This window comes from Bison bison, unplaced genomic scaffold (genome assembly GCF_000754665.1).
Source record: "Bison bison bison isolate TAMUID 2011002044 unplaced genomic scaffold, Bison_UMD1.0 scf7180017864183, whole genome shotgun sequence".
In the NCBI taxonomy this organism is placed as follows: Eukaryota; Metazoa; Chordata; class Mammalia; order Artiodactyla; family Bovidae; genus Bison; species Bison bison.
This window is the reverse complement of record NW_011494755.1, coordinates 6,523,864-6,548,535: the sequence shown is the minus strand read 5'-3', so window position 1 is coordinate 6,548,535 and position 24,672 is coordinate 6,523,864. Positions and strand designations below refer to the sequence as shown.

At 43.9% G+C, this 24,672-nt stretch overlaps 1 protein-coding gene across 6 annotated transcripts in view; it reads right to left on the bottom strand.

Annotated features, from left to right (window-relative positions):
* LOC104991163 (paralemmin-2) overlaps positions 1 to 24,672 on the bottom strand; it is a 517,429-nt gene that overhangs the window by 119,324 nt on the left and 373,433 nt on the right. The window contains exon 1 of one of the 6 annotated variants that reach the window (XM_010843555.1): positions 3,692 to 3,783. The exons of the other annotated variants lie outside the window; for them this stretch is intronic. The gene's annotated coding sequence lies outside the window, so the exon portion shown is untranslated. Of the gene's footprint in view, positions 1 to 3,691; positions 3,784 to 24,672 lie in introns of those variants that run through there. 6 annotated transcript variants of the gene reach the window in all.

Genomic DNA, 24,672 nt, shown 5'->3' with positions numbered 1-24,672 from the left:
CTGGTGGGCTGCTGTCTATGGGGTCACACAGAGTCGGACACGACTGAAGTGACTTAGCAGCAGCAGCAAACTCATTAAGGCAGAAAGTTATCAAAGTGGGGTAGTCATTTAATACATCTTACAAACATCTTCATCAACAACAGTTGGAAAAAAAATTTTAAGACTTGGTTTTAAACTTTAGTTACTGTATTAGAGCACTCTATTTCTTAAGTATTCTTATTAATCAAGTCCTATTTAAATCATATAAACATACTCTATAACTTTCTTTTTGAGTAAAATATAGGTTTGCCCCAATACCCGAAAGTAGATTATTCCTATGAAACTTTTGGTAAGCTGAAATGGCATAAAGTAAAGAGAATACCTGCCTTCACATTACAGCAGGCATTTCACTTTTATGAAAGACTCATGTTATAATTTAATAATAGCTTTTTTCATAAAAATGAAAATCTTTGGATTTCTTTCAGTGAGTGAGATATAGATCCTGGATAAAAGCTAAGTGGCAATAATCCCAACTTTCAGAAAGTGGGAGAAACCTGTAGTTGTTTTTCCTGTTAGAAAAGAGATGCTTTCCACTTTCGATGATACATTTCTGGAAAATGTGTTTGAAGGACATATGTCCAAAACTCAACAACAGTCATAAATTCTTAGGAGGTGATTCTCTAACAAAGATATTTCTGCCTCTCCCTCTCCTTCTCCATCTGTTTCCTATGATGGTTCAAGGAGACACTGCCTCTGTCAGGCCCAAGCCACCCAAAGTGCTCCTGGACGAGGCTGGTGCTAGTGCAGGGCCCTGAAGCTTAAGCTTTTTCAGCATCACAGAAAATCTGCCTCTAGGTGCCAAGTTTACACAGTACAAAAAAAACATAAAAATAAAAAAATTCAATCTTTTAGCAAAACTTACTAAACTTGTTGAAACTGATAAGTGTATTAATCAATTCCTTGAAATTTCCAATAGCTTGTGCAGGATGTCTGACCAATAATCTAAGCAAATGGTGCCTCCTACGTGTCTCAAGATCCAAAGGACAGCCATTCCAGAGGCTAATTCATGAGAGATCATACCAGAGTTGATAAAATGGATTAAATTAAAAACCAGAACTGGTTTTCGGAAGTCAATTCTCAACATGCTCCTGTTTTCATCATTAAAACCCCTCAACACAACTCCCATCCAAATTCAATTTCATCTTTATCTGAAACATTTCTCATTGTCCTGATAAGTAGAGACTTGTGATGACAACCTCGATAGAAATCTAGGACACAGGTGCTTTAAGAGTGAACCAAATCTATAAAGACAGTGGAATCTAGACAATAATTGTAATAATTAATTAGAAAGCCTGGGGTATTAGCATTGTTCAAAAAAATAACATTTACTAGTATAATTTCTACATTAAAATACTGAAAGGTTTAGAATTAAAACAACCAGTGGATCACTTCCCCCTCACTTGATAACTAAATTAAGACAATCTGTTCCATTTTATTAGCCAGAGATCCTGAGGCTAGTGAGTCAGAAGGAGCCACTTATGAAAGTGAAATAAATTCTGACAACACTACCCTAAACTCTGCAGGCAGGAAGCCGTTTCAACTGTCATGCCAGAACTATGAGATAATGGGTATTTCAAAATGTTTGTCCCATCTCAAAGCCCGGTCTCACACTAGCATCTTGGCATCCCAGAAATAAGTTGAAAATGAACTCCACTGCCAGAGAAACATCATAACACTTAATTGCCCACTTAATCGTTAGTAAGGAATCTAGAGACTCAAGTGCTCTCCTGGCTCATGACTGATTTTATTGGTGCAGCTCAAAATAACTGCTGGGCCCTCAAGACCCATGATGTGCCCACTCAAAGGAGAAGATGCCCTTTAAGCAAAGAACCTATGTCAAAACTGGGAAGGAAGGGGCTGGCAGCAGACAGTCATTAAGAAGGGGCTTTAAGGCAGTTTCAGTTCTTGTAAGACTTGATGTTTAAAGAAGCAGTGGACTCCTTACTAAATATGCCTCATTTACTAAATATGCCTCATTTCTAGACCTGTTACTCTGAAATTTTATTGATCAAATTTGAGGAGGCTGCCAGAAGTAGGAGAGTGTTTAACTGGGAACATTTCCAGGAAGAAAAATGTGATGCTTAAATGAACTCAACTACAGCAAACCAAGGAAACAAATCCCCTGAGATTACACCAGTGAGTGGTGGGTTTGTACTAACTCAGCCACCAGGTGCCAGTGACCGGGGGTTAAGATGAAGGGCGCTCCCTAGGAGTTGTTTGCTGGCTCGTATATACCATACAGATGTGTGTATCTGTGAGTGCGCGCAGTCTTTTCGAAGGTACATACTTTGCCGGGGAAGCGGGGGTGGGGGTGGGGCTGGGTCCGCAAGTTTGCCCAAATTAACGGTGCTGCACTTAAAACTGCTCCAGGGAAGGGTACAGATTTGCCAACGTCTCACCACAAAGCCTATCAGAACCAAACTATTATTGCCCCCCGCGGAAATTGGCTTTACTGGGTCTGGAGAAATAATCCACCATCGCTCCAAACGAGTCACTTCGCTCCCAGATGCTCCATTTTTGCGGACTGGGGAGAGAGTCCCCAAGGCTGCTCATCTGGCACCCGAGCAGGGGAAGCTCAGAAACCACCTTGCGAGGTCCGCTCCCGCTGGTCCACCCGCCGCTTGGTTCCCCACCACCAGCAGCCACCGCTTCGCCTTCCGCGCTCACCCACCACCAGCGCCGACGCTCCCCGCCCGCCCCGCCTCCCGCCACGGGCTCCCAGGCCGCCCGCTCTCCCAGACTTCCATTCAGTCCCATGTTCTCCACTAGAATTTCTCTAGAATTTCTCAGGGCCTCCGGTATCTCCTAGCTCCTATCCCAGGAGGCGCGCCTTCTCTTCTCCACCGCGATAACAGAACACTTTGTCCAGCTCGCCACCACGACCCGCCCCTACGACTCCCCCACAGTGTCCCCAAGAAGGGGCAAAGACATAGTCTCCAGCTTTATCCGTCATAAAACACCAGATCCTAATAGCTGGGCTCCTGGCCTCAGACCAAACTTCCAGGCTCAGCTCGGACTCGGATTCCCCTCCTTCAGCAGCGTCTTCCCAGAACGCGTGCCCCCAGAGGCTCTGGCTGGTTGGAGACCCGGCAGTTTTCGGCCTCGGTCTCGCTACAAAGCTCCTGACTTCCGAAATCGCCCCCAGCGCTGCCATCTAAGGAGTCAGGACCCGCGCCTTCCTCTCGAGCTGGAACCAGCGGCTCCATCCACCGCTGCTCCCAGGTTTGGAGAGGCAGCTATGGCCCTTTGATTTTTCTCTGCCTTTCCTGTACAGCCCGGCTCTGCTTGTGTTTGGTAGAGGGAGTGGGAGGAGGGATTCCTAACCTTATTATTTAAAAAAAAAAAAACAAAAAACACCATATATAAGTGAATAAGTATTGAATAAAGCAGCCAAACGCTGGCCCTCCCCCAAACCTAGGAATTCAAAGCCACATGGTCACAGCCCTTTCCAAGAAAGGCAGGCCCCCTCTCCGCACACGCTCCACTAGGCAAGGACCATAAAAGCCCTTTAAAGTCCTCGGTGCATCCAAGGGCTTCCCAGATCACCAGTCCCTCCCGAGCCACCCTATCCCCGCGCCAGAGGCCCCAACACCAGGAGGGCGACCCGGGGACTAGGTGTCTGAGGCCGCCGCGCCCCAGCTTGGACACCCACCTTTGGGCGCCGGATCCCGGGGGCGCTGTCCTCCGGCTGCGCTCTGGCGCGGCCCCTGCCTCCTCCTCGGGACGTCCGGGAGATTGCGCGGAAAGGCGTTCAGCTGCCCCTGGCTGGGGCAAGCGCATCTGCCGAGAGCCGCGGCCGCCGGGCGCGCTGGAGTGCTGGGAGCGCCGCCCGCCGCCTCCCGGAGCCCGCCCCGTCCCCGCCCCCTTCTCGGCGCCCTGGACCTCGGTCCGCCCCTCCGCTTCCACACCCCCTCCCCAACCACCCACACCTTCCGTCTGCGGTTTTGGCGGAATCGTTACACAAACTGAGAAACCAAGAAATGAGTGGATGGATAAATTGGAGGGACGGAGGGACGGTGGCATGGGGCAAGTGACGCCGAGTATATCCTAACCCGGGAGAGGGCTCTGTGTCTGGGTCCGTGGACTTATGTTCGCGCAGGGGTGGGCGTGTCGGCGTGTGTGCATGTGGACGTGTGTGTTGGTGTATACACACATGTGTGTATACGGGTGTGTGTGTGTCCTTACAACGCCGAAACTGCTGAGTTCCTAAACGAGGGGTCGAGCTCCTCGGGACTGACTGTGTCTGGGAGCGGTTGGGAGGCGCATCTTTGTGATGCGGCTGGCGGCTCCGTGTGTTTTGGGCTTCTCCCTGATGTGCTCCAGAGACTGAGACCCGGACCACGATGCTTCCGGTCACTGGCCTGCCAGAGCCTCACGCTGCCCTCCGCGTCGTGCCAGCTGGTGGCCTGTTGTCAGAGCGCGTGTGTTAACAAAGCCAGCGGTGGGGAAGGAGGCAGCTGATACACAGCGTGGGACTCGACCCGATCCGGAGAGTGGCCAGCCATCCCCCACTCCGGAGCTGTCTGAAATTTCAGCATGTCATACCCTCCCCCACTGTGAATATTTAAATAATGTTAATGACCCTTTGTAAGTGGACCGTCTAGAAATCCCAAGAGGACTCAGAAACACCTCACACACAAAAAACAATGTTTTTAAAAGCAAGGCGTTCTCCTCAGAGGAAATGTAATATGAACATAATATATAGTCAGATTTCTTGAATTCAGCTTTCCACTAGGCATGGTCAAGTTTTCCATTTTCCCAGTGATTCTCTCTCTCCAGCTCTGCAGGTCAGAGCCCCTTACTCTCCCAGCCTTCATCCTCTGTTGGCCTGCTTTTTTTCTGAACCGCTGGTCAAAATACTGGGGTCCTCTTTTAAGACTCAATTCTGCGTGCCAGGGTCCTTGATTTCCTATGGGGTTTCCCTGTGGCTCACATGCTGCCTGCAATGCAGGACACCCAGGTTCGATCCTTGGGTCAAGAAGATCCCCTGGAGAAGGGAATGGCAACCCACTCCAGTATGCTTGCCTGGGAAATCCCACGCACAGAGGAGCTGGTGGTCCACAGTCCATGGAGCTGCAAAGAGTCAGACACACCTGAGCAACTAACACTTTCTTTGATTTCCTATACAAGAAATGATAACATGGGGACCTGTCCAGCTAAAGACACAGTAAAAAATAGCATCCAACCAGAAAGGTTTACCATTTGGAGGTTTATTCACACCTTGGGCTTCCCTGGTGGCTCAGAGGGTAAAGCGTCTGCCTGCAATGCAGGAGACCCGGGTTCGATTCCTGGGTCGGGAAGATCCCCTGGAGAAGGAAATGGCAACCCACTCCAGTATTCTTGCCTGGAAAATCCCATGGACTGAGGAGCCTGGTAGGCTACAGACCACTGGGTCACAAAGAGACAGACACGACTGAGCAACTTCCCTGAAGGGGAGGTAGGGGGTGGGGTAAAGACTACAATGCAGACCTCAGCTGTTCTCCGCAGGGTTCCTGAAAGTCTACAGGCTTCTTTTTGTTGGCATTTAAGAATTGTTTCACCAGCCTTTTTGCATGTTTGTCTCTTTGACTGTTGAATTTCAATAGAATTTACTGACCAGTGGCCGAGATTACAAAGCTTCAGCCTCAATAAATCCTTTTCCTTCCTTCCTTTCTTCTTTTCTTTTTTCCTTTCTTTATCTCTTTCTTTACTTCTTTCTTTCAGTTCTTCATGTCACTGACTTGAGTTAAATATTTGGTGCCCTACATCATGATCTATTTTTTATTTTTTTAATCTATTTTTAACATTTTATTTTTTATATGTATTTTTAAAGTCTATTGAATTTGTTACAATAGTCCTTGTTTTTTGTTTTGGCTTGAATTCGTAACTCCTGCATGGAAGGCAAAGTCTTAATCACTGGACAACCAGGGAAGTCTCTTAACATTTTAATATCGTGTGAAAACTCACATTGAAATGAACATGTTTGGGGACAGTTATTTATTTATATGGACCATAGATTCTTCAAGGAAAGAGTCTAACAATACAGAGGTGAGATTTTTAAGAACAGTATTAGGGGCGAGTGCATCGTCACTCTTTCTTCCTATATTCTTAAATTCAGTCAGATCAGATCAGTCGCTTAGTCATGTCTGACTCTTTGCGACCCCATGAATCGCAGCACGCCAGGCCTCCCTGTCCATCACCAACTCCCAGAGTTCACTCAAACTCGTGTCCATCGAGTCAGTGATGCCATCCAGCCATCTCATCCTCTGTCGTCCCCTTTTCCTCCTGCCCCCAATCCCTCCCAGCATCAGACTCTTCTCCAATGAGTCAACTCTTCGCATGAGGTGGCCAAAGTACTGGAGTTTCAGCTTTAGCATCATTCCTTCCAAAGAACACCCAGGACCGATCTCCTTTAGAATGGACTGGTTGGATCTCCTTGCAGTCCAAGGGACTCTCAAGAGTCTTCTCCAACACCACAGTTCAAAAGCATCAATTCTTCGGTGCTCAGCTTTCTTCATCATTTACAAATCAAATTTGTTTCATAATTAGAAACAGTACAGCAATTTATGGGCTTCCCTGATAGCTCAGTTGAAGAGTCCGCCTTGCAATGCAGGAGGCCCTGGTTCGATTCCTGGGTTGGGAAGATCCACTGGAGAATGGAAAGGCTACCCAACTCCAGTATTCTGGCCTAGAGAATTCCATGGACTGTATAGTTCATGGGGTCACAAAGGGTCAGACACAGCAATTTACACCAGCTTTATTCTGAATTCTTTCCTAAAGCAATGTCAGTGTTAATATTACTGTAATATTATGTGTAAATATGAATTAATGCTAATTTTCTGTTAATATTAATTTTAAAGTTCTGGCATATCCTACAGAAAACTATGGGGAATATTAATTTAGGAGAAATACATATTCAATAGATATTAATTTACAAAAACATTTCCTTTTCTTTCATCTTATAAGACATTAAAGAGAAAGCCATGATTAAATTACCCTCTTTTAAAATATAAAGGCATGGTACATACCAGGACTCAGAAATACTTGTTTAATTTGTTCTATGAAATCAATGCAAAGGTTTGAACATCTGCTGCTGCTGCTGCCGCCAAGTCACTTCAGTCGTGTCCGACTCTGTGCGACCCTGTAGACAGCAGCCCACCAGGCTCCCCCGTCCCTGAGATTCTCCAGGCAAGAACACTGGAGTGGGTTGCCATTTCCTTCTCCAAATGCGTGAAAGTGAAGTCGCTCAGTTGTGTCCGACCCTCAGCGACCCCATGGACTGCAGCCTTCCAGGCTCCTCTGTCCATGGGATTCTCCAGGCAAGAGTACTGGAGTGGGTTGCCCTTGCCTTCTCTACATATGAAAGTAAAAACTGTTTTAAATTAACATTTTTCCCCCTAGGTCGGTGGTTCTCAATCAAGGGTAATTTGACACCCCAACCCCCACATGCACCCCTGGACAGTTTTGGTGATGTCTGAAGACATTTTTTGATTGTCATAATGGGTGTGGGGTGCTACTGATAGAGGCCAGGGATGTTGCTAAACGTCCTGAAAGGTACGCACTGTCACCTAACAACAAAAGGGTTTTGCATCCCAAACATCAAGAGTGCCGAGGCTGAGGTATCTTGCCCTGGACTCAAAGCCAGGACTAAGGGGGCTTATCTGGTGGTGCAGCGGGTAGGAATCCACCTGCCAATGCAGGGGACACAGATTCCATCCCTGGGCAGGGAAGATTCCACAGAGCAGCTAAGCCTGTGCACCACAACTACTGAAGCCCATCCGCCTAGCCTGTTCTCCACAACGAGAGAAGCCACCACAGTGAGAAGCCCAGGCACCGCCGCTAGAGAGGAGCCCCACTCACTGCAACCAGAGAAAGTCCACTTGCAGCAGTGAAGACCCAGTGTAACCAGAAATACATACATAAATAAGATTTTTTTTAAAAGCCAGGACTAAGGACCACAGATTTCAGGACCATGTCTGTGTTTATTAAAAAGGCAAATTCCTGGGCTCCACCTTTACCTACCAAGTCAGAATCTCTGGGGGCGGGACCAGGGAAACTGTGTTAACAGCTCCTAGGGATTCTTAAGAACAGGAAAGTGAGAAACACTGGAGATAAGAAAGGCAGGCTTTACTACCCAATGCATGCTTATGGGCTCATCGCATCATATGTGTCTTAACATGATAATAGTTATTAGAGCTGAGAATGTTTTATGAAATATATTGGCTCTTTGATCCATGTAAGAAGCACTTAGGAAGCAAATAAAGGGCTATTGATTCTGTAAGAAAAGACAAACAAACATAGCTGGGATGTGGAAATATTAAATGCTCCCTACATCATTAGGGCACAAAACCGTCTATGGGACTGTTGTTTGGCAAGAGAGGAAGTCAGGACTTTTTTCCCTATGGTCTAAATGTACGTTTTTGCTTATGTACCATGCCATATCACCTGCCCATTTTAAATGGTGTTCCTGAGCAAAAGTGGCCTCCAGGGGACCCCAGAAATAGAATGTACTTGGTAGAGAAACACCAGAAGTAAAGGTTGGGTGTCTAGTAAAGGACTCAGCCTAGACACAGATTGACAGAGCCTCTTCTTACTCCCCAAGCTTATAGAAGAATAGAAGCTGAAAAAAAAAAAAAAAGACCTATGAGTGGCTCAGAGAGCTGAGCTAAAAACCCAAAGAAGGGGCCAAGACTGGTCAATCATAAAAAAGAATTTGCCATTTCCTACTTCCAGCAAGGAGAAAGACATCAATAAGCATCAGTTAGGTATAATCAGCTGGGTATAATCCTCAAGAACAAAATGTGTCTCATAGAAAACAAAGGTTTGCTAGAAAACAAAAGAGTAAGAATAAGATGGAAAAGCAAACAAAACTGACACCAAAAAGGTTGGCCCCTATCAAACCAAAAGCCCTAGATCTGTGGGACTTTCCCACCAAGTACCAGATAAAGTCACTGGAATGTAAGGAACAATCCCAAGCCCGAGGACATCCCCATGGGACCAGATGCACCATTGTGAATCTAAGACAAGAAACAAACGGGGAAATATTTGCAACATACATAACAATGTTAATATGCAATCTAATATGCAAAAAGTTCTTACAAATCAATATGAAAATTGAAGAAAATTACCAACTCTCTAATAGAAAAAAATTAACCAGTCACTTATAGACAAATAAGTATAACTGGCCATTGAACTTAAAAAAAGATGCCCTAAATCTTCCTCATCTAAAAAAAAATACAAGTGAAAATTGTGATATATTTTGCTTCTGATATCAGAAAATACATTAAATACAAATATCTATTATTGGTGAGAAAAATGATGAAAATTAACTGTACATTGTTGAAGGGAATATAAACTAATATTAATAGATTGATAAATTTGTTAGAGAATTTGGTACTAGCTCTTAAAATTTTTTAAAAAATGTTTATACCATTGAACTTGCAGTTTACTCTTAGAATTCAGAAGCTTATAAAATCTGTGAGTCAGAAGACTAAAGTTGTGAGGAGTCAGCAAATGAGAAATTTCTGATCATAGAAAAGGGCCAAAATAAAGAAATTACTTAATATAAACTTTTAAAGTTGTTTGCTGTGTAATGTTGTGATGTAAGTACTTCGGATATCTCCTCAACCTCTGATAACAGCATTTATTTGGAGAGCCAAAGGCAAGGGGCTTATATATGACTCGGTGTGGTTGGATATCAGGCTAAAAGGATGTGAGATTAAGAATTCAGACAAAAGAGGTCTTCCTTGGTGGCTCAGTGGTAAAGAATCCACCTGCCAATGCAGGAGACATGGGTCTGATCCCTGGTCAGAAGATCCCACATGCCTTGGGGCAACTAAGCCCGAGGGCCGCCACCACTAAGCCCACACGCTGCAGCTACCGATGCTCCACAGCACGGGACGCCGCCGCAGTGAGAAGCTGGCGCACCGCAATTAGCGAGCAGCCCCCTCTTGCCACAACTAGACACAAGCCGGCACAGCAATGAAGACCCAGCACAAATAGGCTATTTTTAAAAGGAAGAAGAATTCAGACAAAAGAGGAAATCAGAACAAGAAGTGACCAGTAAAACCAACTCCATCCCACTTGAGTTAACCACCTGAGTAACAAAATCCATAAAAATAGTGGGTAGGCACTGGACCACCTCTAACATTTTGTGGGTAAGGTCCAAGTAATTTTAATTTAAATATAAAAGGAATAATTTTCCCTTGCAGGCTGTGGGACCTGGGATAGCCAGCCAACAAACTCCTAGGATGTACTCCTTTGGCTTATTTTCTAATTCTGATAGTGGTAAAACCAGATGACTAGGATGTTTCGTTCCATTAAGCAAATTTCCCACTTAAGATATTTCTCCACTCATTTCTGACTCTTATGAAAGGGCAAAAACGTATTCCCTAGGTAATGTAAGCAGTGATGCCATCCTTGCCTTTTCCATAGAAGAGATATTCCATCCATATAATGTTTGAACCATCAGCTTTATGAATGAATACACAACATGTTTTGACTTGTAGTTGTTTTACCAAATGGAAAACACTCTCGTCAAAACCATCTCTTCTCTAGGGTCACGTCTGGTTGCTGAGTGATGGTCAGCTCTTAAGACTGCATCATCTGAGGACTTTCCTGGTGGTCCAGTGGCTAAGACTCTGTCCTCCCAGTGCAGGGCACCTGGGTTCAGTCCCTGGTTGGGGAACAAGATCCCACATGCTGCAACTAAGGCTTGGTGCAGCCAAATAAATAAATAAGAACGAAAAGGAAAAAGGAAAGACTGCATATCAGTGTTTCCCAAGCTAGCCCATATTGAGTGTAGCTGGAAAACTGGGGGAAAAAAAAAATCAAAAACTAAAAAAACCTGAATCAATTTCCCTAGACGATCTGGAGTTCAGGAATCTCTGTTTCAGTTTCTCACGTGATTCTATGACACAGCCTGGTTTGAGACCCACTTGGGGTGGACACAATTATCCTTGGGCAGGGGAAGGAGAGAGCAAGTGAACACCGGGACAAGGATGGCTGTCGCATAAGAACACTTGGCTCCTGGACCACGTTCACTCCCATTCTTGGCCGAGATTGTGGCCGCCTGCCTTTCCTTCATTTCCTCTCCAGGGTCTCTGGCTTCCTGTGCCCGAGGAAGTTCCTTTCCAGCGTGTTCCACATTTATTTCCTTCCCCTGCATCCTCACACTTGGCCTCTCCTCTGCCAAACCCTCTCACACAAGGAAATGGTGACCTGAAGACATTCACCCCAATGCTTGAGACTCCTTTTTTTTCCCCAAAGACTTTTATAAACCTTCCACAGAAACTTTCCAAAAGCCAAGCAACTCCTGCCCGTATGACTGCTTTCATTTTGTCCCACCTGGAGTTGTGCCTTCTCTACGTTGACAAAGTGACAGCCGTGCACCCAGACTGCCCCTGATAACAAACAGTTTTAAATGGTATCACTATAAAGTGCAGGTCTCTAGTATTCCAAGCTAAAAGCATCAGTGAAATGCAGCAACATGGGAGGTGCCTGGCTGGAAAGGATGGAAGGAAAATGCTACTTGTGATAGGAAAGGCAGCGAGAATGCTAAGGAAAGATTCGCCCTCTGAGGGAGGTAGGAAGACACAGATGGGGTACAGGGAACCACTGTGGGGCCCACATCTTCAGAGCCCTCAAAGCTTTGTGTTAATGACAAGAATGCACTCATGTATTGCTTTGGTAATTGACAACAAAGCCCAGAGGCTTAAGTTCTTTGTTTCTTGACTGCGAACTTTATCTCATTTAACAACTGAAGCATTTAAAAAATCTAGTAAACACTTGGGAGTTCATGCCCTAATGGAGACACAGCATAAAACAAGGCACTTTTTAAGCATGGCACTACAAACACAAAATCTGCCAAATATACTTGGAATGTCCAGGAAGGTACAGAGTGTGTTCACAGACAGGACGACGGGAGCAGCGCGCCAGTGCGGAGGCAGTTTCTGCTGAGTAAACCCGGTGAATTTGCTTCTCATTAGCGATCTGTTTTATTTTATTTATTCCCTTTTTTGGACTGTGCTGCATGCTTTGTTGGATCTTAGTTCCCCGACCACGATGAACCCAGGCCAGCAGTGAAAGCGCAGAGTTCACCCAGGGATTTCCCAGATATCTGTGTTTTAAATACAAAACTACCTTTCTTTCTGGCGGTGCTTAATTCCTTTTCACTTGAGGTGAGAATGATTTTTTAGTTTTTTAAAAAAATGAGACTAGCATTTTCCCAGTCATGCTCAAGTGTTTTCCTCAGAACTTTTAAGTACAGGCTGTTAATTTATACAAAAGAACCATAAGGTTTTTCAGTCTTATTAGGGGAAAAAGGACTAAACTTGACATTTTAAATTTTAATCATTCTGATTATCGCAGAGGGGTGGTCTGTGCAGTAAGAAGTCTCTCACTTATTTGTCAAGTGTCTTAATACGGAGAGCAACCCAATGAGAAGATAGACTTTTCCTTCTACACTTTTGAACGTATTAAATTACTCATCCTGGTGTGAAGATGAAGATGATGGGGAAATACTATGAACGCAGTTTATCTACACCGAGTAAGTTAATTACTTAACTAAATAATCACAAAGATTGTGAAATATTAAGACCATTTAGATATGGAGAATAATAACAGCTTCTTCTATGTTGGAAGGGGGCCACAATCCATGTAAAATAAAATCACTTTAGAAACCATAATAGCTTCTGAAAAAGTCAACTAAAGCATAAAATCCCAGGTCACCTACAAAGCGCCTCCAACTCCTCCTTTGCCTTCTGCTTCCTATTCTCCCTCTTGCCCTTTCTCTCTCCTTTAAAAAATTTTTTTCATCAGGGTATAGTTGGTTTGCAATGTTGTGTTAGCTACTGCTGTAATAGCAAGGTGAATCAGTCAGACATATACACATATCCATGCTCTTCTAGACTCCATTCCAATACAGGTCATTACAGAGCCCTGGATAGAGTTCCCTGTGTTATACAGTAGGTTCTTATTCATTATCTTTTATATATGAAAATGAAAGTGTTAGTCACTGAGTGGTGTCCAACTCTTTGCAACTCCACGGACTGTAGCCCACCAGGCTCCTCTGTCCATGAGATTTCCCAGGCAAGAATACTGGAATAGGTTGTCATTCCCTCTCCGGGTACCTTCCTGACCCAGATATTGAACCCATGTCTCCCACATTGCAGATTCTTTACCCATTGAGCCACCAGGGAAACCCATCTTTTATATATAGTAGTGGAGCCTGGTGGGCTGCCATCTATGGGGTCGCACAAAGTCGCATGACTGAAGCGACTTAGCAGCAGCAGTGTATATATGTCTGTTCCAATCTCCCTCCTTCCTCTATGTTCTTTTCTCCTCCCTCGCTTCCTTCCCTCCCTCCCTCCTTCCTTTTCTTCCCTCCTTCTCTCTGTACCTCCCCTCCTTGTTCCTTTTCTTTTTAGACCACAGCCTGGTTGATTTTAGGAGCAGGCCCTGCAAACTCAAATACCTTTCAAAGCCAGACAGATAACATAAATGAGTAAAGCTGCCAGGTATCAGAAACAGTTTGTGACTCCTGTGAAGGGCTGCTAAGTAATTTATAGACTGGCTGAGATAAGATAGGCCAGCACGGAGAGAGAACAGTGTGTTTAGATAGATGGCTGCCACTGCTTCTGTTTTATATCAGGCATTTTCTTAACTTGCTTGAAATGGATGAGGGCATAACAAAATGTCAGAGACAGAAGAACTGGAGCTAGGAGGAACATTACGTCACCCCAGCCAGGTACCTCATTGTACAATGTAGCAAAGTGTCAGTGAATCCAGGGTGTCTGGAGCCCAAGACCAAGGCTTGGACTTTCGTCTGCCATTTATTCGTTGTGTGACCTTGGGGAAGTTGCTCAGCCTCTCCATCCCTCTGAATCCTCACCTTTAAAAGGCAGATCATGAGAACCTCCACCTACAAATGTCACATCTACAACATGACTGTTGTGAGTGTAAAATGAGACCATCCATGTAAAGCTGTAAGCCCAGGGCCAGCTACAAGGTTAGTTGTTATCAGTGAAGGCAACTGAATCCTGGGAGGGGGATGGGACTTACACAGAGCCACTGGGCAAAACTGGGTCAAGGTCAGGACTCAAGCTCAGGCCTGCTGTCTCCTAGATGAGGGCTAAGTTCTCTGCTGTAAGCTTGCTTTCTTTGGTATTTTTATTATTTCTAAAGAAAACAGCACACAACAACAATTACCTGGCATGGTATGAGGAAGCTCTGGTTAATTGTTTTTAAGGCCAGAGTCATATCTATGGCATATCTCTGGTGGCCTTGGCCATGAGGCCAGACTAGTGCAAATGCAGCGGTTACCATCAGTCTAGGCAGTCCAGGAACCCAGGACGGCTGTGCTGTCAGCGTGGTTGCCCATCCACCATCTCGATCACAATATGCTAAATATATTTCCGTCTTGGCCTTTTGTCCCAGAGTTTTGTTTTCAGTTCTGTTAAAGCCTCCAGCCTGTTCTCAATACTCTGGAACATTCTGCAGATACAGGATGCTGCCATGTTCCTGAACATCAGAGAGGGGAAGTGAAGGCTTCAGACTGATATTCTTGTGTCCTGTGGTTTGTGACCACTCTCTGGACGGGGTCCCCACTGGGCACTCTATCCAGAGGGCTTGGTTCCCACAAGATGGGGGCACCATCTCATCCCAGGGCAGGGCCCTGCAGGGGAGAAATGAGCTCCCACTGCCTGGCCCCTGCTCCCCTCTCCTTCCAACCTTGGCTCTATCTTTTGCTTTCATTTTCTCTGGGTCGGGATCACTCAGTCAGCTCTGGATCCACCAGTTCTTTCACCCCTCTACTCACACTCTGCTCTTTACCTAGAAAGTCCTTCTCACCAGTCAAGATCTATGCAACTCTTTCCCTCAAGCCTGCCCCCAAGGCTGCTGTTTCTGGGGCTCCATCCCCAATCTCCTTCCCCCAGCCTTATTATCCTGACCATCCCTTTGTCAGAGACACTCTATCTGGGGTAGCCTAGAGTCTTACTGGAGAAGGCAATGGCACCCCACTCCAGTACTCTTGCCTGGAAAATCCCATGGATGGAAGAGCCTGGTAGGCTGCAGTCCACGGGGTTGCTAAGAGTCGGACACCACTGAGCGACTTCACTTTGACTTTTCACTTTCATGCATTGGAGAAGGAAATGGCAGCCCACTCCAGTGTTCTTGCCTGGAGAATCCCAGGGATGGGGGAGCCTGGTGGGCAGCCGTCTATGGGGTCTCACAGAGTCAGACACAACTGAAGCGACTTGGCAGCAGCATCTTACCTGGGTCTCAGCATCTTCCCTGGAATACCCGTCAGACACACAGGCTGCAGCCCAACTCCTTCCTAGCAAACCCCCTCCACTCAGTGCCCTGCATTTCCTGACCCCGGGGTCCCACAATCCCCAGGTCACTGGCCGTCTTCCTCACTGTGGTCCCCTCTTACTCTCCCCACTGCCTCTTCACAGGTCCTTCCTTCCTCCTTCTCCACCTGGCACATTCAGCGGCCTCTCAGCAGATCTCTCTGTACTTCGCCTCTCCCCATTCCTGCTCACCTTTCACAGTGTACCTGAATTAGCTTCCTAAACAACCTCTTGCCAAAATAGAAACTGCTGATCACTCAGTCACTCAGCAGATATTTATTAAGACCTTCCCATTTGTGAGGCCCCTTTGTAGGTGTGGGGATGCGGCAGTGAACAAAGTCAAGTGCTTTCTCTCTCATCCCCACACCACTGGGCTGGAGGTGGAATGGGTGCTCTCCCTGTTCTTCACTGCTTCTTCCAGACTTCTGTCCTCCTTTCTCAATAAAACCCCCTTTCCCCACTACCCGAAGACTTTAGCATCTGTCACTTTCTCTGACAATACTCGAGCCAGGGACTTACCTGGCGGTCCAGTGTTAAGAATCCACCTTGCAATGCCAGGGACTTGGGTTCAATCCCTCATGGGGGAACTGAGATCCCACATGCTGTGGAACAACTGATAAGCCCATATGCCACAGCTAGAGAGTCAATGCGCCACAGCAAAGGATCCCTTGTGCTGCATCTAAGACCCCACACAGCCAAATAAATTAAAAAAAAAAAAGAACAAAAATCCAGCAACATTCTAAGTCTTAATGATTATAACACCCATGTGGATAAGTCTTAAATACCCCAGCCACTTAGATTTTAACTTTATAAAAAATACTACTGTTTTCCTACTTCAGCCTTCCAGTCTCATGGTCCTAGTCTACACCTTGTTATTACCAACAACCGTCCAGCCTTCCTAATCTTAGTTCCAAACATTCTATTCTCTAACCATCACTCTTTCTGCTGCTGCTGCTGTTGCTAAGTCGCTTCAGTCATGTCCGACTCTGTGCGACTCCATAGACGGCAGCCCACCAGGCTCCCCTGTCCCTGGGATTCACTCTTTCTACTACTATGCCAACTCCAATAATTCTCCAACCCATGACCAAGGCTAATCCAACGATTCTACTATGCATCACTGTTCCTCATCCCTCCCGGTCTCCCTCTTTCTGCAGCTTAGATTCCATGGTCTATCCTTTGTGTACACTCTCAACTCCTTTATCTCGCCCTCCCTTTACCATATTAAGCCTGTCATCAGTAATCCCGGATCAGTCCAACTCTTTGTCCATTCCACATCTGCATTCACAGGCTGAAATGCTTAAGAGAAAACCATAACAACTGTCTGGCTAGTCTCACTTAAAATGGATCACTCACTTTAAGTGGTGCCTGGAGATACTATTTACATTTCCCCAGTTCATTCATTACCCCATTCTTGGAATGACTAGGTATACCTCCTCCCTTCCCCTTATATGCTTCTTGCTCCACGTCACTCTCATCTGATGACCTGACTTCCCATCTCACTGAGTAAGTAGAAGCAATGGAAAGATGGCCTTCCCTCTTCTTACCTCTTCCAGGACATTACTTCCTCAATTGTATCCTCTTCTGCCACATAAATTTTCTCTTGCCTCATCAGATCTGCTGTGATCTCTTCTACTTATAAAAAAAAAAAAAAAAAAATTCTCTTGACCCTACAGCCCTCTGCAGTTACCACCTCAATTCTTTGCTCCCCCTTAGATCAGACATACTTAAAAGAGCTATTTCTACTTACTGTCTCCATTTCCTACCCCTACCATCCCCATTCTTTCTTTTGTCCCCATCACCCCACCAACAGAGCATTGGTCACAGTCATCATGACCTCTCTTTGGACTGCCAAACCCAGTGATCATTTCTCAGAACTCATCTTACTCGACCTCTCAGCGGGATTTGACATAGATGGTCCATCACTTCTTTTTGAACTGCTTCCTTTGTTTGGTTTCCCAAATACTCCTCTCTTGGTTCCACCCAGACCTCACGAGCCATTCTTTCTTGGTCTCCTTTTCTTCCTCATCTTCTGAACATTTAATATAGACTGACCCAGGTTTAGTACCTCGATTCCTTCTTTCCCTCTGTGATCTCAGCCCATCTTGTGGCATGCACGAACGAATCCCAGAGTTCTATCTCTGCCTGCCCTCTCCCTCGAAATCCAGACTCACACCTGACCTCTCCACTTGGATCACTAGAACACATCTTAAACTTAACAAGCGTTCAGCAAATCCCAAATTTCCTCCCCAGATCTGCTCCTTTCATAATCCTATCTGTTTTATTAAAGACAGACCTCATCCTTCTAAGCCATAACCTTGTCACTCCCATCCAACAACATTCTGATTTTTCTCCAAATACTGTCTTTAATATAATATACTTGCTTGGTTCTTTGTTTCTTATCTATCTCCCCTTACTAAAAAGTAATCTACATGCATACAGGTATATAGTCTCTTTCATTCTAGATGCCCATAGCTTTGCATAGAGTAGGCACTAATTAAAATTTGTTGAATAGGACTTTATTGGTGGTCCAGTGGTTAAGAAACTGCTTGCCAATGCAGGGGACACAGACTCGTTACCAGGTTCAGAAAGATTCCACGTGCCATGGGGCAACTAAGCCTGAGTACCACAACTACTGAGGCCAAGTACCCAGAGCCCACGCTCGGCAACAAGAGAAGCCACTGCAATGAGAAACCCATACACCGCAACTAGAGAGAGCCCACACGTAGCAACGAAGGCTCAGGCCAGACAAAGATAAATACATAATTTTAGAGTTTTGTTGAATAAATGAAAAAATGTGTTCATGGCTCTTACATTCTAATACAATGTGAAGAACGGAGAAAGATTAAAAACAAAACAAAAACAGGGAGAAGAATGTCAAATAATATAAAATAAAATAATAGGAAAGAAAATTAAAGGTCAACTGAAATAACTCATGTAGCTATTAGAACTATACTAGTGTCAGGAGGTGGTAATTGTTATAAAGAAAATTAAGGCAGGGGAAAGGGACAGATATTGATGGCAGAAATGAAGTGAAAGTCACTCAGTCATGTCTGACGCTTTGTGACCCCATGGACTATACAGTCCATAGGATTCTCTAGACCAGAATACTGGAGTGGGTAGCCTTTCCCTTCTTCAGGGGATCTTCCCAACCCAGGGATCAAATCCAGGTCTCCCATATTGCAGGCAAATTCTTTACCAACTGAGCAACAAGGGAAGCCCAAGAATACTAGAGTGAGTAGCCTATCCCTTCTCCAGTGGATCTTCCCCATCCAGGAATCAAACCCGGGTTTCCTGAATTGCAGGTGGATTCTTTATCAGCTGAGCTATCAGGGAAGCCCAATGGCAGAGTGGAGTAGGTGTTATTGTACAAAGTATGGTCTGGAAGAGGCTCTTTAATGAGGTGATATTTGAGCAGAGAACTGGAAAATGAGGAGTGAGCCATGTAATATTGAAGGAAAAAACATTCCAGCATAGGGGACAACCCCTGTGGAGACTCAGACCGACCATGTGTGCAACAGCCAGGAGGTCTTCACAGTCAGGAGGAGGAGATGAGAAGGAGGTGGCAGTGAGTGAACTCAGAAAGGAAGAAGGCCAGGGCAGATCATGAGGAGCCCACAAGCCTTGATAAGTACTTTGAATTATTTTTTTCCTGAATAGGATGCAAAGCCACTCATTTATTTCAAATAGATCAACAACATTCAGAAAACTAAGATCATGGCATCCGGTCCCATCACTTCATGGCAAATAGATGGGGGAACAGTGGAAACAGTGTCAGACTTTATTTTTCTGGGCTCCAAAATCACTGCAAATGGTGATTGCAGCAATGAAATTAAAAGACGCTTACTCCTTGGAAGGAAAGTTATGACCAACCTAGACAGCATATTAAAAAGCAGAGACATTACTTTGCCAACAAAGGTCTGTTTGTCTAGTCAAGGCTATGGTTTTTCCAGTGGTCATGTATGGATGTGAGAGTTGGACTATAAAGAAAGCTGAGTGCCGAAGAATTGATGCTTTTGAACTGTGGTGTTGGAGAAGACTCTTGAGAGTCCCTTGGACTGCAAAGATATCCAAACAGTCCATCCTATAGGAGATCAGTCCTGGGTGTTCTTTGGAAGGACTGATGTTGAGGCTGAAACTCCAATACTTTGGCCACCTGATGCAAAGAGCTGACTCAATGGAAAAGACCCTGGTGCTGGGAAAGATTGAGGGCAGGAGGAGAAGGGGATGACAGAGGATGAGATGGTTGAATGGCATCATCGACTCGATGGACATGGGTTTGGGTGGACTCCAGGAGTTGGTGATAGACAGGGAGGCCTGGTGTGCTGCAGTTCATGGGGTTGCAAAGAGTCGGATATGACTCAGTGACTGAACTGAACTGAACTGAATGACTTAAGGTTTTTAAAGATCACCATGGAGAAGGCAATGGCAATCCACTCCGGTACTCTTGCCTGGAAAATTCCATGGATGGAGGAGCCTGGTGGGCTATAGTCCATGGGATCGCAAAGAGTTGGACACGACTGAGCGACTTCACTTTCTTTCTTTCTATAGTTCCTTTTGGAGAAGGAAATGGCAACCCACTCCAGTGTTCTTGCCTGAAGAATCCCATGGATGGAGGGGCCTGGTGAGCTACAGTCTATGGGGTTGCAAAGAGTCGGACACGACTAAGCAACTAACACAACACACATGGTTGCTTCTGTATGAGGTCTGTGCTACAGGGGAGAAAAGGAGTGGCCAGGAGACCACTCAAAAGCTACTATAGTAATCTAGGCAAGAGGTGACAATGGCTTAAACTAGGATGGTTGTGGGTAGTGGTGACAGTAATGGTGGAATCTGATCAGATTTCAGACATAACTGGAAGAAGTGGATGCACCAGGCACATGGCACAAAGCATCACACTTAGAAGACACTTAATACCTATTTATCAGACGCAAGCCTGTGTACTTCTTATTCTCATGACAATAAAATGTTTTTATTATTTAAAAAATCCCCATTTGGTTATTTTTCTAAGAAATTTCCTTTTTTTTTTTTTTAATTTTTAAATTTTTTGGCCGCACTGCATAGCATGTGGGATCTTAGCTCTGACCACAGCCTGAACCCAGCCCCTCTGCATTGGAAACATGAAGTCTTAACCACTGGACTACCAGGGAAATTCCTCTAAATTTCTTTTCAACAAAATACCAACTCACCAAAACAGGCTTTTAAAGTGCATTGGGTAAAGTAGTTCTTGAACTTTAGGTAAAAAATAATTGTACTTTTGAAACACTACAGTAAATTCGATTTTCTCATAAGATGATTTCCAAGAAGAATTTAGTGTCTTGTGTGAAAGGATCACATTGACCCTTAAATTTCTGACATTTATTATGGGTGAGTTCAACTGACCTTTCTTCTTTTTTCTCTTATTATCTGTGGCATTCTCCCCTTAACTCCTTCATTACAGAAACAGCTCTTTTCAGACATGTCACTTGCACAAAGCATGTCTAGCTTGACAGTTATTGATTCCTCCCCCGGGGATAGCAGATTCCCTTGCCTTTTCTTTGCTCTGGATCTGAACTGCAAGTGAATGGTTGGTTGGGAAGTTAACTGGCTCAGCATCTCCTGAGAAGAGGAGGAGCGCATGTAGGTCTCAGGCAAGAGGTGGTCTGATGTCATAGGTAGGAGGGCTTGTTCTGGGTGCCAAACCTTCATTCCTTCACTGATTCTGGGTGGGACCTTCCACAGGTGACTTTCCCTCCCTGTGCCTCAGTTTCCTAGTCTTTAAAATGGAGACAATTATATAGTATCTATATCATGGGCTTCTGGTGAGCACTGGTTGAGTTAATGCTTACAGAGGTCAAAGAACCCACCGGCAGATTCTCAGTAGATAGTAACTATTTGTTATTATTCATCTGTGCGAGTCTGCTGCTCTGCAAGCTCCCTGTGGGCCAGTCCAAAGAACCAGAGCAGTCTTAGATGAGAAAGGCTGTTGACTAATGCGTTCTCTTGGGGGATTACAGCTATTTTCCTATCGTTAACTTTTTTTATTGAATTATAGTTGATATACAGTGATTCAGGTATACAGCAAAGTGACTCAGTTATATATACACATATTTTTCAGATTCTTTCTCAAATAGATTATTACAAGATATTAAATATAGTTCCCTGTGCTATACAGTAGGTCCCCGTTGTTTATCTATTTTATATACAGTAGTATATATCTGTTAATCTCAAATTCCCAATTACCCTAATTACCCCTCCCCCTTCCCTCTTTGGTAACCATTAAGTTTGTTCTCTATGTCTGTGAGTTTATTTCTATTTTGTAAGATAGTTCGTTTGTATTATTTTTTTTTTCTGGTTTCACGTATAAGCAATATCATGTAATATTTGTCTTTGTCGGTTCTGTCATTAAATTTTAATTAAACTAACTTCCTATTTATTAAAGAGATACTCACTGAATGGAAAGCAATAAACAGCAGGCTCTGGAATATTACAGACCTAGGACTGAATCCTGGCTCCATTCTTACAGATTTTGTGACCTTGGGAAAGTCACTTTTTCAGAGCATGGAACTCTTGAAATAAACAAAATCAGGGTCCCTGTTTCATGGTGCACTTGTGAGTATTATGTGAAATAACATAGCATCTGACCCTTAGTAAATGCTGGGAAAAGAAAGGGAGTGAGGAGGGAAGGAATGAGGAGGGAAACATGGAAGGAAGGAAAGGAGGAAGAAAAAAAGAATAAGACAAGGAAGACCAGAGGAACAAGGGTGAGAGATGAGAAAAAATAGGAAGGGTGGGTCAAAGACTATTATAGGATAAAAAAGTTTGACAAAATCCATATGGAGGAAAAAGATTTATTTTAGTTAACTGTCAAATACTAGGAAAAATGCTTAGAAACAGGACGCATATTTTTATTTGAAAAAGAAAGATTCTTTTCCTCTTTTGCAATGCCTTTTCTCTTAAGAGGGATTTTCCTATGTCACTCATGGGATAAATTTAATATAAACTTGGAAATTTTTTTCATATTTGGGTTTTGTTCATATTTTCTTTGTAGGGACCAACATATTAAAAATAATAATTCTTACTGGATGAATGTTTGTCTATTTCTCAACTTAAATAAGGTTTATCTTTTCAAATTTTCCAAAGGATTTATTGCCATTAGTTTGAAAAATCACCCTCAGAATTTGAATATGTTTAAATACAGTATACCACATATATGAGCATGCACCATAATATTCAGTAAGTTGTTTTTTTTTTAACCTAAAAGTTAAGAAATGCTGTATAACACAGAAATATGGATATCTTAGGAAAAACTGAAAGAAGAAACTGCTCCAAGCTCAGGCATGGTGGGTATAGTGGTCTCCTAATAAATATTGCAGGACATCTGTAGGCTGAATTTATCCAGATTCAAAGCAAAGTCTATTTATTCACTGTCAGCCCCGCTTCCCTTATTTATTGAAGAGCCAGTTCTGTTTTTATCATATTCATGAATCACTGCAGTTGAATGATAATGAAAATGTAATCAGAATGTTGATAGGATGAAAACCCAAGGGCAAGTCTGAAAAACAACCAAAGCTCTGGGATGAAAATCAAATCTAATTCCACCAGGTAAACTCCAGTTTTGCATTTAAAGAACAAATGCAAGCAGAACTACATAAAAGCTCCTTTATTGATCAGGGGCTGTGAGACCTACTTTATCTGTTTGCATAAGAGCATCACCATTTTGCTCTACCGACAAAGTAGTAGTTGTTAAGGACAAGGGCTGCCTGGTTAGATCTGGGCTCTGAGACTGGGCTGTGCATCCTTGGACAAGTTACTCAGTGTCTCTGAACCTGTCTTCCTTTGTAAATTGTAGATACTCATGGTACCTGTCTCATACAGTTGCGGTAAGTATTGAACATAATACCCTAAGCAATTGGCAGATGCTCGATACATGGAAAGCTCTCAATAAATGTCAGCTATTGTTCTCATTCATTTCTGTAAACTGAAATTCACTAGAAAATTCATCATATTAGAGATCAAAATGCACTATCTCTGAGCATGTAGAGAATATGATGACTGATCCATCACTTTACCTTCTACAGAGCCTTTTGGGAGAGGGAATGGGGATTGTGGCTACTGACACTTTTTTTCTTTTCAGAAATATACATGATAATGTTGAGCTGAAATAAATGTCACATCTCCACTGGCTCATTTCTGAAGAAGGAACAATTGTTGCAACAATAGTAAGCTCAAATGACATCAAAACAGCCCAACTTCTGGTGTATAAATCACCTTGCATCCTATTCTAGCCAATGCAGCCATCACCTTGTTTGAGCACATTTTCTGTTTTTTTATACAATTTCCACGTGTGTCAGATTTTCTTCATGTTAACTACTAGTAGTCACTGCAACAGAAAAAAGCAAGGAGGAAGGTCATTAGGATGGGTAGAAGAAAGACACAGAAAAGGAAGGCATTGATAATTTACCAAGAGGGACGCTAGATGCTCACTTAAACTATCTGAAGTGCTTATATAATGAAGCAAGATTTTTCTACCAATGAATCCAACAGATACTTCCTGAGAATTATAATTACCCTAAAGATTTATGAGACCTCTGTGAGACTAGACAGAAGGACAAAGCCTATTGGAAATGGCCACATGAATAATTTGTTTTTCAGGAATAACTTGTGACCATTCCAAAACTTCTCAGACACTAATGGTAATTTATTCATAAATTAGCTGGATAGGCAAATTCTCGCCTAATGGGAACCAGTTGGCAACCTTCCTAGAGCACCAAAGACCGATGGCTCCTGACTGGTTCTGCGTTTTGGTAACTGCAAATGAGCCCTGCTTCAAAGCTAAATAGACTGGGGCAGATTATTCATAGGAAGACAGGTCTATCTGCAAAGGGGCTCTGACGTACAGGACAGAGACTATTCTAGAGCTTTGTCATCATTAGTCGCTCCCACCCATGGAATGCTAGAAATGTGCATTGGAGGAAATGCACTGATGTACTCAGGAAATATTTGTGAATATGTTAGGACTTTTGCTCCGCCTATCTATGTAGGCCAGTGTCATCTATTTCAGGAGGTGACCACCCAGAGAGAAGGGAATTTTACCAAGCAATAAAGTTGCTAAAAGCACAAGAACATTTCATCATTTTAAAACTTGGGATGAAGCTCTCTATAGAAAATGAAATCACTGATAGCCCAGCTAAAGTGAAAATCCTAGAACAGACTTCAGAAAAATCATAACATGCCCAAATTGAGGAAAGGCAGTTTTGTTTTGTTTTTTAAGTCAAGGGAAACAAACCGGGGGCAGCATTTCCCGTGCTTTCACTTCATAGAG